This window comes from Typopeltis vanoorti, chromosome 14, assembly GCF_054136105.1.
Source record: "Typopeltis vanoorti isolate ZY-2024b chromosome 14, IOZ_Tvanoo_1.0, whole genome shotgun sequence".
NCBI classification, from domain to species: Eukaryota; Metazoa; Arthropoda; class Arachnida; order Uropygi; family Thelyphonidae; genus Typopeltis; species Typopeltis vanoorti.
Window position 1 is genome coordinate 102,786,051 of NC_143562.1, and position 20,769 is coordinate 102,806,819.

Sequence of the window (20,769 nt, forward strand, 5' to 3'; positions counted from 1 at the left end):
GCATAAGTAATAATGGGTCGAATCATCAGCTGATAAAGGAGCAGTTTTATTTTGGTATCCAGCTTGCTATTTCTATTGATAAGAGGGTAAAGCTGTGCAATGACTCGTGATGCTTTTGTACATGAGGCTTTTATATGTGGACTGAAAGTTAGTTTTCTGTCCAGCAGTACACCCAGATATTTGGCTTCTGCTTTCCAGGGAATCTTGGTATTAAATAGGAAGATGTCATCTTTGGGAGATATGGAGTTTTTAGTGAAGAGCATGGCGATACTCTTCTGAGGGTTTACTTGCAATCTCCATTCCGAGAACCAGTGCTCTAATCTCTGCAGGTTTTCTTGCAGTTTCTTGGTGACAAGGTGCGGTTTAATAGATCTGGCTAGTATAGCTGTGTCGTCTGCGTATAGGGCAATGATTGATGACATTGGATTGTGCGGAATGTCCGCCATGTAAATCGTGAAAAGTATCGGTGCCAGTAGGGACCCTTGAGGAACTCCTGCCATGATGCGTCGCTGGGTAGATAATATATCATTTAGTTTGACTTGCATTCGTCTGTCACTAAGAAATGACTTTATAATTTGGACTAGATCTAATGGAATGCCAGCTAAAATCAACTTGTGTAGTAGTCCAAAGTGCCATAATTTGTCGAACGCCTTTTCTCAGTCAAGAAAAACTGCTCCGGTGTATTGGTGCCAATTGTATCTTGTGATAATGAATTCGATTAGTCTATGAATATGTTGGGTGGTACTATGAAATTGGCGAAAACCAAACTGTTCTGAAGGAAGGATGTTTAATTTTTTTACTGAAAGTTGAATTCTGGAAAGGATAGCTTTTTCTGCTATTTTGCCCAAATTAGAAATCAGACTTATGGGACGATAACTTTGAGGCTGCTGAGGATCCTTTCCAGGCTTGTATATAGGAACTACGTCTGCCAACTTCCATGCAGAGGGGAAGTACTTAAACCTGAACATAGCATTTATTATCGTTGTAAGATATACGATAGCCTTTCGGGGTAGCAGTTTAATAACTTTGTTGGATATGCCGTCAGGCCCTGGAGCTTTTTTATTCTTTAAATTCTTTATAATGTCATAAATTTCAGTTGGGGAAGTAGGTGTGAGTTGGCTGGTACACGTATCAGGCCATTTTAACACGTGTCTGACGTGGCGGTGGACTTTGTAAATATGATTGAAATTTAGATAATTGTATGAAGGGCTACACTGTTTTTCTAAATTTTTAGCTATGGTTTCGGCTTTTTCTGCATCTGTGTAAACAATGTTTAGGTCAGATTTGAGAGGAGGAAGAGATCTGTTTTTGTTTTTGATGTTTCTCAAGAACTTCCAAACGGATTGATCACCAAGTGATATGGAGGCTAATTTGTCTTCCCATAGTTTGTTTCTATGGACTTTAAGTGCATCTCTCACTGCACTGTTCATTTTGTTGAGATATTTTTTGTCTTGGGGTGCTCTGGTGTTGTGGTATCTTTTTCTTGCTTTATTTTTTCCCTGATTAAGTTCATTATGTCATCTGGTAGTCGTTTAGGTTTGAAAGCAATTGAATTTGAGGTGATAGATGCTATGGCTGTGTTGATTTGATCAGTAAGTTTATTGACTGCAGAATCAATTTCTTCCTTGGAATTAACATGAGGGATGGGATCAATGTAGTTTGGAAGCATTTTGGATAGTTTTTCCCAGGGAATGAAGGTGTGAGGCGAAGGGGGAAGTCCCCTCTGATAACCCAGTTGGAGCAGAATAGGATTGTGGTCTGATGATAATTCATTCAATGATTCCAGGGTGTACTGTAGATTGACATTCTGAAGGACAGCTATATCCAAGACGTCGGATGAGCCAGTAGGACTGTGGTGAGTTGGCACTGAGGGGCCACCAGCCACAGTTGTGCAATTTGAGCTTGTGTAGTTAAAGAGGATGTGGCCATTCCTATTTATAGACCTACTGCTCCAGGCGTGATGTTTTGCGTTAAAATCTCCGCCAATAATAACCGGCAGTTTAACGCCGAGGACAGCATCCAGATCTGTGGTCAGCAATGTTTTAGATGGTGGGTTATAAGCAGCATAGATTTTTATGTTTCCGACAGAATTTGTGATGACATTGAGACCTGTGACTTCGAGATTAGTGGTTGTAGGAACGGCTACAGCATGATGGTTGATGTGATTTTTGATGAGGATGGCTGTGCCACCACCTCTGTTATGCATTGGAGAGTGCAGATAAAATGAACTGTGTTTGCTGCAAGAAACTTTTTGTAGTGCCTAGTGATGGATTTGCATTACTGAAATCCTGTAACATATTTACAAGAGAAGAGGTGATGATGGGTGTTATATTTGAATGTGGGTTTGGCATATTCTGGTCATGGATTGCTTTTTTGGGGTGGGCCACATCAGCATATGTTCTTGTTTGGTGTTGAAGATTTATTTTCTTAGGGGGCTCAGTTGATGGTGGGTGAACACCTGTCATCTTGTTCAAACTAATAGGAGCCTGATGAACTTGAGCTTCTGGGGCTCTCGTTTCTGATAGTGAGGTAGATTGACTGATTAACTCAGTTTGCCTGTTTTTTGGGTGGCAAATGCACCCTCTGTAATTTGCAGGGTGGGGGGCCACCACAATTAGCACACTTAGCCGGGGTGGTTTTTGGCTTGGAGCAGGTATGTGTGGGGTGGGTGTAACCACATTTTAAACATCTGTATTGAGCTTTGCACAACTTCTGGGCATGACCAAATTTTTGGCATCTATGGCACTGCCCAGAAGAGGCCTTCTTCCTAAGTGGCTCCGGTGAGACCTTAAGCCCACAGATTGTCTTCAAGTTATAAATATCTTTATAGATATTGTGTATTTCCACCAATACCAGAGGCATAGGGGTCTTGTTAGATCTGTACATTCCACTGACTCTGATTGGGGGGCAGATCTTGCATGTTGAAGTCAGCAGCTATTTCAGCTGTTTCAATGTCTTCAGATACTCCTCGGAGTACCACTTTAAAATTTTTCTCCGAGGTAAGTGTGAAGGTATGGTATTGTATACCTCTTACATCCAATGCCTTGGTTAATTTTCTATAGTCAGTCACTGTAGTGGGCTGAATTTTGATTCCCTCCTCTGTGTTCTTGGCAGTGGAGTAATTTATCTTGAGGTTGGCCATGGTGGTTCTTAAGGCTGTCCATCTCTGCTTTTCCCTAAGAATGACTGGAGGCACCTTTTCATTGGTGGAGGCAGAGGAATCTGTGTTGGGGGCATCTTCATCCATGCCATTTTCGTTTGCTGACTCCGAGGCGAGAGTTTTGCGTTTTTTACGCGTTTGCCTCTCTCCTTGATCTGAATGAGTAGAGTCAGAGATTATTAAGTTTAATTTTTCCTCCATTTGAGGAGCGTCTTCATTTTGATCTTCATCAGTCTCTGGTAAAGAGTAAAGATTTAGGAAGCCAGGCCATTCAAGCTCGAACTTCTTAAGGAGTTTCTTTATGAAGCTGAAAGCCAGTCCTTTATCTAGAGAGTCTATAATGATGTCAGGATCTATCATGTTTGATGGCCATTTGTGCTTAAATTTCCTTTGGAGTTTATTTACAAGTATAAGTGAATCTGTGAGGGCGTCCAAATCTAACACATTCATCATTGACGATTTGCGTATAAACGCAAGTAAATGAATCTGAAATAGATATGCTAACAATTGCGATTCTAACGGCTGTTAGGCCTAACGATCGCCCTCGCTGCAATTACAGTCCGCTTACCTTTGCTGATGTTCTTAAATACAGTATAATTCGCTATTTAATGACTTTAAACACGCCTCTGCTAGTTAATCTAGCTGCTACACTACAAAACCAAAGTTTCTCATGATAACAACTATTAAAATCAGTAATCATATAAATAAACACTTGGCAACCGCCATCACGCACCCAGTGTTTTAACAATGGTTATTAAAACACTTATCAGTGCAAGGACTGAGGGCTAAAAACCAATCTTTGAAAATTGTTACTGAATAATCGTAATTTGTACAGCATTCTCTCTGTTTCTCGCTGGACCAATTAAAAGTAATTTAATGTATATATATATATATATATATATATATATATATATATATATATATATATATATATATATATATATATATATATATATTAAATTACGATATCATTTTAGTTGAAACTTCAAATATTCAGAGTAACTGGAGTGGATTGAAAATAGCATCATGCTTAGTCTCTAGAGAGAGGGAGATTTCTAAACTATATAAAAATACATTCAAAATATAAAATAAATTAAATTTTCATCTCTTAACATGATGAAAACATAATCCAATACAACAGCACAATGGTTGATTGATAGCCGAACAGGTAAAGCCATATACACCTGGTCGTCGACTTAAGACCTATGCGACCTACGACAGTCCGCACTTACGACCACAAAAAAAAAAAAAAAAAAAGTAATTAATTCATAATAAAGGCAGCTGCGCGTACGATAACTATGGGATACGATAGTTATCGTACGATAACTATCTCTCACATACACTCAGTCGCTTTCAAGCATCTGTTGCGTGTGGTGTATTAATCAAAATTCTACTGAAATACTACTCATTAAATGTCCAGTAAAAGAAAAATGCCTTCATCTACAGATACGCCAGCTAGGAAGTCAATGAAAACTATTGATTTAGAGTGTAAAATGAAAGTTATCCAGAAGTATGAAGGCGGAAAGAAAGTGAATACGATAGCGCGTGACTTGAAGTTATCACATTCCACGGTATCAACGATACTTATGGACAAAGAAAGAATTCGAGAAGCTGTGAAAGGTTCCGCACCTATGAAGTCTACAATTTTAACTAAACAAAGACAGGGACCCATCCATGAAATGGAGAAATCGTTGTTTATGTGGATGGAAGATTTAATACAGAAACATTCACCCATGAGCCTTTACACAGTGCAAGCGAAGGCTAGAAGTCTGTTTCAGAGTTTACAATCACGCGCCGGAGACGATTACGCAGAAGATTTTCAGGCTAGTACTGGATGGTTTAAGATTTGTAAAAAAAGATTTGTTTTGCATAATGTACGTGTCACAGGAGAAGCAGGAAGTGCAGATGAATATGAAACCCAAAAATTCGTCGATAGTTTCGACTCTTTAATCAAAGAAGAAGGTTATCTACCGGAACAAATATTTAACGTAGATGAAACCGGCTTGCAATGGAAACGCATGCCTAATCGTACGTACATACACCAAGAAGCAAAAAAGGATGCCAGGATTCAAAGCTTTTAAGGATCGGTTGACTTTGTTGCTTGGTGGGAACGCCGCGCGTTTTAAGCTGAAGCCTTTTCTCTTTTATCGTTCAGAAAACCCTCGTGCATTCAAGCACATCAACAAGCACACACACTACCCGTTTACTACCGTTTAAACCCTAAAGCTTGGATGACTCGAGCACTGTTCGAAGACTGGTTCATGAACTGCTTATTCCCCAGGCTTTTGAATATTGTGCGGAGAGAGGTATCCCTTTCAAGATTTTATTGATTATGGACAATGCCTCTGGCCAACTTCCTCATCTGGACGACCTTCAACATGATGTTAGAGTGGTTTTTATGCACCTAACACAACCGCTCTCATTCAACCCATGGATCAGGGTGCTTTTTCAGCATTCAAGGCTCACTACCTCAGAACGACATTCGCACAAGCAATCGAAGCGATAGATTCTGATGCTGATTTATCTTTGCGAGACTTTTGGAAGCAACAACATTCTTCAGTGTATCAAGAATATTTCGACCGCATGGGAATGTGTAACAAAGAATTGTATGTCGGGAATTTGGTAAAAGTGGCTAAAATATTATACGAATACATTTGAAGGATTAGAAAAAGGAGAGGAACTGGAAGTGATTACAGAAAAAATAGTTAAACTTGCAAAAAATCTTAAATTTGAATGTGAAATAGAAGACGTAGAGGAGTTGCTAGATTGTGAAATAAAAGAATTTTCGGATGCAGAGTTGATTGAATTGGAAGCATAGAGAGTGTCAGAAGAAAAAGCGACAGAGGAAGAAGAGAAAGAAGAAGAGGAGCCATAAAAGAAATTCACTGCAAAGAGTTTATCAGATTCTTTTTCGCGACTGAATGAAGCTCTCTCCAGTTTCGAAGCAATGGACCCTAATGTCGAATGATTCACAAAGGTTAAACGTATCATTCAAGATGCTGTGCGTTGTTATCGTGAGATATATGAAGAAAAAAAGAAACAAACCGTTCAAACAAAGCTCAGCGTGTTCCTCATCAAGAGAACATCTCCTACCTCAACCCAAGAACATGACTCTGACGATCCACAACCCAGCACAAGCAAAGATTAAAAATTTATTTTGTAAATTTCATTTGTATTAATTTTTACATTAATTTTAGATTGTATTTTTGTGTTTACAGTACAGTATGTACAGTATTCTTTTTCACATTATATACAATATACATAATTATAAATTTAAAAGATTATAAAAATAAATTATAAAGATGATAAAAATATTAGAAAGGTTAAAGAATACTGTTAATAAATATATGGCCGACATAAGACCAGATCGACTTACGACCTGTCAGCCAGAACGGAAGTCGGTCGTAAGTCGACGAAGTGTATTGTTAATAGCTGTCAATTGTAAATTGAGCAGGGAAAAAATGTTATTATTGTTCCTAAGCATGTAATATAAGGGTAAATAAGCATACTACACAGTCGTTTTCTAATTACCAAGACACATTTCAAAACTATTTATCTATTCTCACTGATCTGATGCGGGCATGGGCATCCGCAAAAACTTTTCCAGAGGGGGAAAGAAAATTTTCCAGGGGGGGGGGGTAGAAAGCTTGGAGACAAATAATTACATCAATAAATTTTTATTTAATTATTTAATTTTCTGGGTTTTTTTTCCCACAAGTAGATCCGGGGGGAAGTGCCCCGTTCCCCCCCCCTTTTGCGGATGACTATAGCTGCGGGATATATGTACCTGGCAAGTTCGGTATAAACTTTCGAAATTCAAATAATCTAAGAAATTTTAAAAGAAATTGTCACTGTTCATGTTTGACGGTCTAAGCATGGTTCTAAACATTTTTCGGAATTCTGAAAAATAGGAATTCAAAGTTATTTACTGATTCTAAAACAACAATCAGTATGAGATTGGAGCCTCTGTAGCTTAGCTGGTTTCAGCGATGCCCTTCAGGTAGACCTGGTTCCGATTCCTGTCTAGGAGGCGAAGAACCTTTCTCAGGACTTTTCAACTAAAGATGAGTTAGTCGGTCTCGTAATATAATGGAAGTACTATTTCTTAAGTTGGACTTTTCATTCCACAGTCAGACAAATCAGCCAATAAGCAAATGTGGTCGTGGGTACTTAAGATCAAGTTAGAATCGTTGATCATGAGGGATAAATTTGTAACATCCTTATTTAATCTGTTCAATTCTGTGCGTCTCTCTCGTTTTTATCATGTGAACACTAAACTTCATTTGACAAACTTTGAATAATTTCAAGCTGTACTGTATGCATACAATAGTCTGAAATTATTAGAAGTTGAATTTTTGATTGTCTACATTTCCGGTGTTTCTGCAAGAGTTGTCGCAATGTTTGAGACCAATTTACGGTATTCAAAGAGTGCAATCGGTGGTAGTATTTGTGTAGAAATCCGACCAGCGTGTCAAAATGTATGATGCAGTTTATGAAAGGTCTAGCCATTCTTGTAGGACAGTAGAAAAACTTTTTTTGCCTACTTCTACAAACGATCTGACTTAAACTAAAATTCAAATGACTAACTTTTAATCGAGTTCCTAAATACTAAATTTCATTAAACTTCACGAGCTAGTGCAGAATTTTGTACTAAGAGTTCACTAAACGTTTTGTCAACTTCTTCCAGTAAAATCATCCATTTGAAGGGAGGGGGGGAATGACATACATTGCCATATTCTAGTGTACATGTTATATACTTTACATCGTGTGGTAGTCTCGTTGGCTAAGTATATAGCATCTCCAAGATCACAACATGTTCGAATAGCATTCTGGATACTGTCCCTCAGGGGAATATTTGTTTCACTGGGTGAAGAACGGTATGCGGGTCTCTACAGCAGTTTCCGAATACTGTAATCATTAACGTAATCGCATCTGGTCCAGAACGGAGTATTCTATATACAGTTAGTGGAATAGAATGTGAAGGGTATAGTATGTTCAGAAAAGATAGAGAGAAAAGAAGGGGAGGAGTGTTATTGATGACAGCCAACGAGAATAGACGTTCAACTGCAGGTTAGTGAAAATAGCACATTTGAGGCTATCTGGTGTGAGAGTGATGCAAGCAGAACAAAATATACAGTTGGGTGCTGCTATAGACCAGCGGGTGGAACAGATGATGGAGAGAGTATGCATTGGCAAATAGACTCACTGAGTGAAGGACAGGTAATTATTATGAGGGATTTCAATATGGTAATATTGATTGGAAGGAGGAGAGGACTCATGGGAGGAAGAAAATAATTTTATGCAGTTACTAAGAGATAACTACCTGAGACAGCACGTGATGGAATATACTAGAGGTTCGAGAGTGCTTGATCTAGATTGCATCTGAGAATTTGACTATAACGAATATTACCACGTTGCCACCAATTGGTGAGAGTGATCATAAGGTCTTGATCTGGGAGCTGGCTAAATGTTTGGAATTTTCAGTTAAGACAAGGGTATATGTGGAATTACCGGGAAGGTAAGTATGACAAGCTTAGGAAATTTGCTTGGATCAGTGCAATGGCAAATGTAAAACTGCAAGGAGTGGAGTTTGATAGTGCATGGAAATTGGTAAAGGAGTGTTTGAGGGAGGTAATCAAGGTAATCATACCTTGACTGTAGGTATGCAGTCAAGGTATGCTGACTGCATACCTACAGCCCGGAGAGTAAATCAAGTGGGAATTAAATGGATTAATTACACCATTAAGCTTGAGCTGCAAAAAAAAAAAGAAACAATTGTGGAGGGAATTTAAGGAGAAAGGTGACCTGCAGGCACATGAACAGTACAAGGCACAGGCCAGAAGGATAACTAGTGTAGGTAAGAAAGGCAAAAGCAGATTATGAAAGGAAGTTAGCAACGCAGGCTAAAGAGAATCCCAAACAGTTCTTACGATATGCTGCAAATAAAAAAAAAAATGTATTCGGCAGAATGATTTTAAGGAATGCCGATGGTAGGGAGGTAACTGAATTATTTGAAATAGTAGAATTACTAAGTGAACACTTTACAAGAGTATGTCATCCAGGCAGTGATATTGCATACGGGAACCTATGGCTTATACGGGAATTGAGGTGAATGAAATGGAGGTGGATAATATATTACAGAACCTTAATTTGATTATATCTGTGGGATTGGATGGTATACCAGCTCGAGTTTTACGTGAAGCGGCAAAGGAATTGTTCAGTGCCCTTGGCCATATTGTTTAATTTAAGTCTCAGCTCTGGGTTAGTTCCGAGTGAATGGAAAGAGGAGAAAATAGTTCCATTGCATAAAGGAGGCTCCAAGACTGCTGTTTCAAATTACCGGCCAATCAGCAAAACTCTGGGTTAGTTCCGAGGGGATGGAAAGAGGGGGAAATAGTTCCGTTGCATAAAGGAGACTCCAACACTGCTGTTCCAAATTAATTACGGAGACCGATCAGCATATCAGGAGTCGTTGTCAAGGTCTTGGAGAAGTTGGTCAAGAGCAAAATACAGGAATAGATAGATGGAAATGAGATACTGTATGGGGGGACAGCATGGTTTTGTGAAGGTAGTCATGCTTCAGTAATTGGTCACGTTTTATAACACAGTGACGGCTGAATTGGATAAGGGTAATGGGTTTACAGTGATACTGCTGGACTTTGCTAAGGCCTTTGACACTATGCCACATGGAATTCTAATCAGTAAACTGCAGCATATGGGGATGGATATAAGGTTGGTGAGATGTATCGGAGGGTGGTTTAGGAGTAGAGTCCAAAAGAAGGCCTGTGACTAGTCGTGTGTCGCAGGGCACTGTTCTTGGACCACTACTGTTTAATTTGTTCATTAATGATATGGGAAAGGATCTGAGAGGAACTGTTCATTTATTTGCCGTTGATGCATAGTTGGGTAGAGCAATAGTGAATACACATGATCTCAAAATTTTGCAGGATGATTTAGATAGATTGGCAGACTGGAAGTCAATAGATGTGGCAAAGTCTAAGATTATGCATTTTGGGGTGAAAAGATTATCAGCAGTATATCACATTTGTGCAGCCGTAGTCCAGGAAATTGACGAAACCGGAGACTTGGGAGTGTTGGTAGATAGGGAGTTGAAGTTTAGGGGACACATAGCAAAAGTGGCTAAATCAGCTCATCAGATCACTTGGTCACTGAAGAATACTTTGACGAGCAGAGACAAGCAGGTTATTATTCCTCTTTCTCGAGCCTTGATAAGACCCCATCTTGACTACTGTGCGCAAATCTGGGAGCCAGAGTTTCTTGGTGATGGGGAGGAGGTAGAAAGGATCCAGGGGCGAGTGACCAAGATGGCAACTGGTCTATGGAATAAACCTTACGAGAACAGGTTCTTGGTGATGGGGAGGAGGTAGAAAGGATCCAGGGGCGAGTGACCAAGATGGTAACTGGTCTATGGAATAAACTTTACGAGAACAGGTTGAAGATTTGTGGATTGCAGATAGTTGATAGGCGGAAAAGGGGTGATATGATTGAGACATACAAATTACTGAGAGATTTTTACAAGATTAATTCAGGAAATTTTTCAGAACAGGTGTCGTGGTGGGGGGAGAACTAGGGGCCATCCATGGAAACTGAGCAAGCGTGGTGTGGTGTGGTTTGGTTAGCAAGGGTGTTAGAGCTAGGTTTTTTACGTGGAGAGTGGTGAATGAGTGGAATAAGCTGCCAGTCAGTTGTGGGCGCCATTACTGTGAATGAGTTCAAGCAAAGTATGATAGATACTGTGCGAATGTTGAATAGTTCTTGACATGATGTTTAGAGCCTCCCTTGATGAGTAGTCTAAGGACTCCTTGGAGTTGCCCGTAATAATAATAATAATAATTTCGAATACTTTCGTCCCAGCAATAATCCGATTAAAACAACCATCAAAATTTTTGTAAAGATTCCAATGCTAAATTAAATAAAATCCATCTAGCCAAAGTCTAGGAATAACTTGCATATTGATGGCTAGTCAAAGCGAACCTGTTTGTGCATTGTGCGAAATGCCGGCCTGGTTTTAGCGTATCCGCTTTACACCCAAAAGGCTGCGGGGTTCGAATCCCGCCCTGGGCATGGATGTTTGTTTGTGAAAATACTAGTAGTGGTGGTCGGCCGCTGATGGCGTTAGTGTGGATAATGAAAATAGTTGTGGCTGGTGGATTGGCGAAGACGAAGAGTTTTAGAGTGGGTGGGCTCCCTTGATGAGTCTTCGGACTCCCTGGAGGTATTATGTATAATAATAATTTACTTGGGAATGCTGTTTGCAAGCAGATTTCTGAACGCGATTTAAAAAATTTTGGTATTTTCTTGACAAAACGAAATATTTACCTGGAATGGAGGGATTTTCGTTATACAAGCAAAAATCTTCAATCCTGATATATTTTATAATTACATATTTTTAATGGTTACTCCTGTGATGAACGACTGATAACCTACAATACATTTAGTACGGTAAGTAGTTATCCTTTATGCAGGGCCGTCCGATAGTATCTGGTGCCCCTAAGCAAAGGAAATTTAGGCGCTCCCATACAATGTCTCTCTATATATATTTTGTCATACTCACACAAGCACACCTTTTACATCACCTTTCATATTACTGGCGTCATCGTATCCTTGACCTTGTAAATCTTGTATTGGTAATGAAAATTTGTCTAGACTTCCTAGTATTTCATTTGATAAAAATTCTCAAGTGGTATTTTTTATTTCTATAAATCCCAAAAAGTGTTCTATTATAGAAGCAGCGCTATTACTAGTGTCTATGAAACGAAGTACTATGCTCATTTGTTTCGTGTGACCAATGTCGGAACTCCAGTCAATAATTATGGAAAAATATTTTGCGGCAACAGCAGATTCTAAAATTTTTTATCACATTGGCGAAGATGTTTATAATTTCATTGTGAATATCGTTTCTAAGATAATGCACATATGTATCTTTATCTTTTATTCTTCTAAGATGTTCATTCATTATTGGATCAAACTTGGCTAGAAATTCGACAAATTTCAAAAACGTTCCGTTTCATGCGAAAACAATGTCTCATTTGTCCTCGAAATGATAAATTTTGAATAGCTAACGTCTGAACTAAAGCAAAGAGTCGCTCTAATACTTGCACCCAATGTTTTTCCTCTTTTCTAACTACCAGGTTCTCTTCATCAATGGTTTTCTTTTCTTTTATTCGAATTTCGAATTCGAATTCGAAATTCTAATTTTTCTAATTAGAAATTCGAATTTCCCGTCGAAGTCTTATCCCCTTGGGCGATTGCATAGGTTCGCCTAATGATAAAACCGGCCCTGCTTTTATGTAGTATTATATATGATGCAGACTGGTGAAGCGTGCAATAGTGTGGTAAGAGAATGGCCCCTAGCGATTAGTCCTCGCAGTCCATGAAAGCGTCATATAATGATGAAATGTTCAGCGAGTTACGATGATAGCCGAGCTGCACTGAGTGCTTTACACTCTAATTTATCACAAACTTCAAAATTCTAAAAATTCGATTTATATATTTTATTTCTTCAAAATGAATAAATCGCCTGGAATTAATTTCAGAAAACAACGGTTGGATATGACGTATATATATATATATTCACACTTCTAACCAAAGTATAAACCTTGCTTCATCCGGGAAAACAAAACAAAGCAATTTGAAGTACCAAGGTGCTCACCGCCTTTGCTGTGATTGCGCTGTCCCATATTATTGAAAAACAGAAAAATCCATTGAACAGCCCATAGAGGAGCACGTCAGAGACGCATGAGAAAGATCCAATGTCTCGGCTTGATCCAAACATATACTAAATTTTTCAATCCCAAATGTAAATTAAATTAAGAAAAAATATATATAGATTTAAAGATTAATATCAAACGATTTTGATTCAGTGAAAAAAAAAACAATTAATGTGCATTAAAACAATGAAAATATGAAACTATTTAGCAGATAAATATATTTGGATTTTATCGTTTCTTAAAAGTCTCAGGTGAGCTTTTAAAAATATTTCGTCAGCAGTACAAAATGCATGCTATCCGCGGATTACTGTGTTCTAGGTTATAATTTGACATTATTTCATATTCCTTTTTCATAATTTATTTACTAAAACTTGTCCAACTTCTAATTTAAAATGAAATCGTTAACATGAAGTAAAAGAAACTAGAATGTAAGATCGTTAACGAGGAAAACGCTCGCGCTGTTAGCCTTCAACATATCCACTGTTTACAGCGGCGAATACATTTCCTACTTGTCTGACGTAGAAGCCTGCTCTGACAGCAATCTTAAAACATGCCAAATGTCAAGTTTTGCCAATACACGTTCCTCTCCTACTCATCCGATCAGAGCAAATGCTGTTATATGCCTGAAGACAGAAGAGGAAAATGGACAGGGCGATCCAAATGTACTTACATATTCTTGTCAACTTCACCTCAAAGCAGTTTTTATATTTAAAAGTGAATAACACTTTACTAAATCAGAAACCGGAAGAGTGTCACATTCATAGCACAGTACGCAGATTTCTCCACTGTTCACTCTAATCAAAAATAACAGATATCTTGTCATTTTAGACAAGTGTTAAGGAATTCTGTTCTGTTCTAGGTAAATAAATTAAAACTAAAAGAACTGGTAACTTTGCATGAGATGCAGTCTTCTTAGAGAGACATCTACCTGAGAATTTAGAAGTAACTTTAAAATTTAGAAGTAACATTGAAATGACTTTGATGATCATTATATTGCACGCATAAGCAATTTTTAAAACAATGACTCCAAACGAACAAGCTCCGATTAGCGAAAAATTAACTTTAATAATTTGTATTTTTGCATGGAATGTATTCAGAAAGCATACGAAACATTGCAGCTAAATAAGACTTAAAACTACGTATTCAGCACATCCGCTCACTTTTAAGCGAAATCAATATTTTACGCAGGTGTTAGTGGGATGAGGAAAGATGCAGCGTCAAAACAATCACGGCCCGCAAAATGCGCTCTCCTGACAACTGTAAAACTTTAGTTGAATTTCATCATAATCTTTCTACACAGTTGTTTCTCGAGAATTTACTGTGACTAATAAGGCGTTTAACATGAAGTGAAAGAAACTAAGAATGTAAGATCGTTAACGAGGAAAAAGCTTGCGCTGTTAGCCTTCAACATATCCACTGTTTACAGCGGCGAATGTCGTAACATACATTTCCTAGTTGTCTGACGTAGAAGCCACAAGGCCTGCTCTGACAGCAATTACAACCAACGACCATTAGTGCGCTTTGCTCCTGTGAAACATGGAACTAATCAAAGAGTTAGGACATGCTAAGATTGCACTTTTAATGTGTTGGTGTCGTAAGTTAAGAAATAAAATAGTTTGCACATAAAAATAAATGATGTTTGGGAACTTACTGAGTTAACTTCTTCGAGTTGAAAATATGAAGCGTGGAATGATCACTTAACTAGAAATCCTCTCTCTCCTCTCTCCTCTCTCTCTCTCTCTCTCTCTCTCTCTCTCTCTCTCTCTCTCTCTCTCTCACTCACACACACACACACACACACACACACACACACACACACACACACACACACACACACACGCACACACACACACACACACACACACACAGAGAGAGAGAGAGAGAGAGAGAGAGAAAGGAAAGGGAACAGTGATTAAATAATGACCTGGCGTAATAAACAGAAGCTGTAAATGTGGAATTAAATAGTGATATTTCAGATCACAAGCTACTCACACTCCTTTTAACATTTTCCGACAGGTTTACCGTCACAAATTACAAGCAAAAGTAGTCTCACTAGCTTTAAGTGCTTACATAATACCTCGTCGAAGAAATTTCTTGTATATGAAAAATTATTTAAAGGAGGCATAACGCCTTGATGTTTGCATTTACCATTCAGGTTGGTTAACCTAAACACTTATTCAGTACGTCAGCCAGCCGTCATATAAAGAGATTTCTTCATTGAAGTTTCTATTTAAATTAATTTAAATAGAAATTTAAAAATTTCTTTCGAAAAATTCTATTTGTATTATTCTCGATGTTTCGCAAGATAACGTAACATTCAGCGTTTAAAGAGAATTTTTTTTTAATTATACAACACGTTATCAACACGGCCTAGTTGGATTTCGTACCATCCCAACAGGTTGAGGGTTCGTGTTCCACCGTATGCATGAAAGTTTGATGAACAGAGCACTCGTCTACTTATTGGGGTCTTGAAATAGCTTGAAAAAGCCGCATGTTTGTTCTCTATACTCCTAGAAGAGTTTCTAGATTATCTAGTCTTTAGCGCACCAACGTTCGTAATTGTACTATTATTGGTTTACAACCTTTCGTGGATGCAATTCACGTAAAAAAAAATATTAAAAATATCGTGAAAATTTAGTACTGTAACATTTCGAAAGCAATGAATATACTAAACCACAAAATGGCGTGTGCTGGATTCGAATGAGCTCAGCTAATTGTTAGGCTGTGGCCCAGTCAGGTTTGTTTTGCAGCAAGTGAAAAGCCAATTTATCGTGAGAAAGTTTAGCTCTGCATGAAATTGCCTAACTCAGCTTCAGCTGAATATCTTGTATAAATATTCCTCGCCATAAAAGTTCATAGCTAGAGAGATCGATTAGCTTGTACCTATTTAAGGCTATCTACTTCCTAATCATGTTTTTATGTAAGCAAATCTGAGAAGTGCTAATGAAATTTAAGTCATATTTCTTAGTCTCAATAAGGTTAAGATCACTTTTAACAGTAGTTCGTTCTTTAAAAATATAAACATCATGAACTTATATTAAAATATATTTTTCACGCTGATTTGTAACTTTTTGCCGTTTTCTAGATGAGATGATGTAATTCGAAGACATTATTTTGCTCATTCTCTGTAGCGCTGTAATTTCATTTTAGTTTTTTTATTTACAGACCAATTCTCAATAATAACCTCTAATACTTGCACAAAAACGCAATACAAGAAACACAATTTAACTGCATTCTTACAAGTTGAAACTCATTGATAAAATACTCCTCACTTTGTAATAAATTTAATAAATTTAAACTTACCTGAAAGAAACTGCTCAATTAAGAATTTTTTTCAGCAGATGAAAAACTGCCTTGAATATGAATGTCTTCCGATTATCCTAAATGTAAACGCTGGAATGTACAGAAAGAAGAATTATTGATTTTGAGAACATGCTTTTCCTTTTAATCATTTTAATGAAATGAGTGCTATCGGTGGCTTACTACACCCTCATGAGTACTATTAAAAATTCGATTATTTTCCCGTCTTTTGAATTCAACTAACAAAAATATTTCACGTTAAGTACCACATACAAAAAATAAAAACAATCAAGAAAATGATCAGAGACAATCCAAAACGTTGGGTTTTATGATAAGGTATTGTATAGTGAACGTATATACCTGTGCATGCTATTGCTACTTACTTCCGGCCTTGGTTTCATAAACTATTCTTCATGTCTGTTACGTGTAAAAATTACGGAAACGCACAAACACCTCGAGCCACCCGGGCATGCTTTATAGAAGGTTTTGATGGACAGCTACGGATGTAACTCCGTTCCTCCAGTAATGCTGCTTTGCTCTTGCATTAAAAAAAAGGGGGGAGGGGCAAACTCTTGCACTTAATCAAGAGATCTGCCCCAGAGAATTGTTTATTCCAACTTCTATGGGGTTCAGATAATGGCAGTGATCTTTGCAGGACAATCCATCTAGGAAATCTCGTTGTCCCAAACGTATTCTAAAATAATTCTCTTTCTATTGTAGGGTGTGTTATCACGGTGATACTGGCAGGACACGTGCGTCTCTCCTAGTACTGGACAACGCAAGGAGTGGAGAACCATCCAGAATGCTTTGCTGTCAAGGCATTCTGAGCTGACCGTAGAGACCGGGTATAGAGGTCAGGTCATGGAGTGGGGATATAATTTCCAGGCGAAGATTTTCCACCACATGTCGTCAACAGGGTGCCCACTCGCTTTAGGCTATTTGTTGTGGTTATGAATGGTTCTAATTAAGGTTGTGAGATCAGTATATTATGTTTGTAATTTTCATGTATTCTTCTGGACGGGTTTCTGTTTTGCGTGGCACGCTTCGTGGTTCGGTCTGTCTGTTGGTCAATTTGAGTCTGCGGTGCAAAAATACTGGTTTGAAAGCACCTTTGCTCACATCTACTAGCGTTAACCTAGGAATATTTAAACGTGTCTCTAATAAACATATCCAGAGTCCCACGTAAACGGACTGGGCCTTTAATTTCCTCCATGCTCTGGGAACGTTTCTTTCAAGTTATATTAGGAAATAAAATATCCCGCCAACGAAACTTAATAATGGTTTTCCACAAGGATCAGTACTGGAGTCCCTACTTTATAATCTATACACATACGACTTGCCCGCCACTATCTCAGGTAAGTTCTGTTATGCTGATGACACTGTAATCTACTCGACACAAAAACATGAGTCAGGCCGAAGAGGTACTTACAAAAGACCTGAAAACAATAGATAAATATTACAAAAAAAAATGGAGGCTCCAGCTCAATGCAGACAAAACAGAAGTATCAAGCTTTTACCTTAATAATCACATGGCAGATGTCACTTTGCATATCTGCTTTGAAGGATGCTTACTGCGAAACAACAAGCACCCAAAGTACTTGGGCATGACCTTGGACTGCGCGCTCTCTTATAAGCAACTGCTAAGTAAGAATCCGTAACAACATAATACAAAAACTAATAGGCACGACATGGGGAACAATAATCTACGGGTTATAGCTCTCGGACTAGTTTTCTCTGTTGCCGAATATTGCTCACCAGTGTGGCTAAATAGCACACATACTAAACTTGTTGACAACCAACTAAATAATACAATGAGACTGATTTTTCTGGTACAATCAAATCAACTCCCACACATTGGCTTCCGGCTCTTAGCAACATTGTTCCACCAAGTCTGAGCATAACTAAAGCTCTCTTAGAGGAGTATAAGAAGATTATGGAGAACACAGCTCTACCAATGCACTTAGATATCTCCCAGACTTAAGTATACAACGATTGAGATCGAGACATCCACTATTACAATTAGCCAAACAACTACTACAACTTCGACGGAAAGTGTGCGAAAGACAATTCAAGAAATTAACAGACTTTTAGAATTCTTCTTCCTCTTTTAATTGGAGAATTCATAATGGACTCTAAAAAAAAATAACAATTATGTCCACCTTAAAAAAATTAGATATAAATGATAACGCAAACTATAGAACCACTCTCTATTTTTACCAGTTATCTCCAAAATCTTCAGTTGCAATGAAAGGTAACTTGTTCGTTGTTTAAACTCAATAAATTTCTTTAATACAAACCGGTATTCCTAGAGAAGACTAAGCAAACGTACTTCAAATTTCATAAACTCATTTATAAATGCAGGGAGGGGAAAAAAGCACATATATTTTAAAGCCCACAGAAGACATTCGATTCTGTCGATCATGCTATATTCTTAGGAAATCTGCTTACTATGGAAATTAGAGGGTGATGTTCTCAACCATACTTTAAAAATAGGCAGGAAGCAGTTAACGATATCTTGAGCAAATACCAACTCGTTGAAACTGGAGAACCTCAAAACTCAGATACTTGGCTCCATTTTATTTCTGATTTACATAAGCGATGAAAATCAACTATCTCAAAAGGAACTTAACCAAGTACATTGGTGATACAGCTATAGTTTTCTCCTTGCTTTACATGACAAGCTTAAATCGTGACATCAAAACTTGACTTACTGAGCCTGGACAATAAATGATATTTTAATGATAATGCATACTTCCTTCAGAACGTATAGACTGCTATGCATTACGGGAAGGGTCACCACCTAAACCGATTGAGTAAATATTTCCACATTTACTGAGGTCTAATCAATGGAAGTTATACCTATGAAGATACTGGAAACGAATTCAAAGAATGGTCATGTATTTTCCATATACAAGAATGAAAATATTGCGTTGCCATATTAGTAAAATATTCTGGTTAGAAAGCAACTTATACTAGACGAGAAATTATATTATTTCAGTGAAGTCAACAGCCTCTATATAGAAGTAACCTAGTCGCTTGGGAAAAGGATTAAAACAAGAAGATAATGTCCTTACTTTCAAATCAAGAAGAAAAACTTTCAACTATCACTGATCCGGAATTTGTGTATATGTTTGCTCTGCATGAATATTTAATGCTTGTTTCGTTATTTTCTTAAAATTCTAATTAACTCCTTGAAATGCCTGTTTTGCTATTTATATGTAAAAGTTTATTTGAAGTGCTGTCTCATGAAATTAAGAGTAAACATCCTAAATGAATCTTGGACGGATGTCAACAACTTAAATCCTAGTTGTAAACATTGTAGAGCACACTACTACTGTTGTGTAACTCAAAATTCGTAATTACATCACGATGCATCACGATGTCTACAAATCCAAATCAGAGTTTGATACTTTGATACGACCAAATGCAGAAAAATTGCCTGTTGCTCAAATGGTAGTCCAGCGTTTCCATACTAAGGCTAATGGGTACGCATTTCTACTCTTTTATGCTTCAATTTCTTCACACACACACACACACACACACACACGCACGCACGCACGCACACACAATTGGGATCAAAATCTGTGCTACAGATCTACTGATCTGCAGCCCAAATAGTGATATACTTGACGATAAACTTTATATCATCCGTTTTATCTATTTGTCCTCGTTTTATGTTTTTATTCCACAATAATATCAATATTGGTAGTTCAGGTTCTTTTTATGTTAAAATATGCTTATTCTTTTATTGCCTACCGCTTGAGCACGATTCATTTCAGTATTAAAAAACGTTTATGATGATATCAAAATAACGAAGAATAAATGATTTTTACTTTCAGCATATTCCAAAGATATATTTTTACTAAACAAATATGAACTGTCCGTTTCTCTTCCAATGCTGGGAACTATTTTACCACAAAGTCATCATTATCATCATTTTGAGGTAAGGGCTCAAGCCAACGAATTTGACAAGCGAGTGCTCCTTGATAAATTTCAAACAATAAATTTCAGAAATACGAGTAGTATATGGTTTAAATGGGGAAAAATTATTTGATGTTCGATTCTGTTTTTAATCATTAGTTATTTAACTGGTTTAATTTTTAATTAAATATAAATTAAATGAATCGTATTAGAAAAAAAAAAATTTCTGCCAGATTATACACCGCTGATTATACGTTTTGCCATTTGGAATTGTTGTACGAATTGATTTTTGTTTTTATCATTATTTTATTTTAGTTATTGTAACTGACTTGTCAATAGGAGAATTTCAGTTAGCAATAAAATAAATACAATTTTTAAGGATATCTCTGATTTTAGAAAATTGGCGATGAGTTGGAAGTTATACAAAATGTTGTTTGAAAATACCTGACTATTTATTTCAAAATCAATCTGTGAATGCAGGGAAGACTTTATAACAGAGGGGGCAGGGAGATAAAGAGTGATACCTGTTGTCATGGATTGCAATTATCAGTCCTTTCATCTAACGGATGGTAGGGGCAGCTATGCTACCATAATAGGAAAATGACTATGAGCAAGGTGGCTTCCCATTGCCTTCCTTGCCGTGCTATTTCCTATGCC

The 20,769-nt window shown here is 37.5% G+C and overlaps 1 protein-coding gene across 3 annotated transcripts in view; it reads right to left on the reverse strand.

Annotated features, from left to right (window-relative positions):
• Positions 1-20,769, reverse strand: part of LOC150099809 (neuronal acetylcholine receptor subunit alpha-2-like) — a 285,794-nt gene that overhangs the window by 207,774 nt on the left and 57,251 nt on the right. For 2 of the 3 annotated variants that reach the window (XM_090404519.1, XM_090404518.1), the window contains exon 2: positions 16,195-16,284. The exons of the other annotated variant lie outside the window; for it this stretch is intronic. The gene's annotated coding sequence lies outside the window, so the exon portion shown is untranslated. The remainder of the gene's footprint in view (positions 1-16,194; positions 16,285-20,769) is intronic. 3 annotated transcript variants of the gene reach the window in all.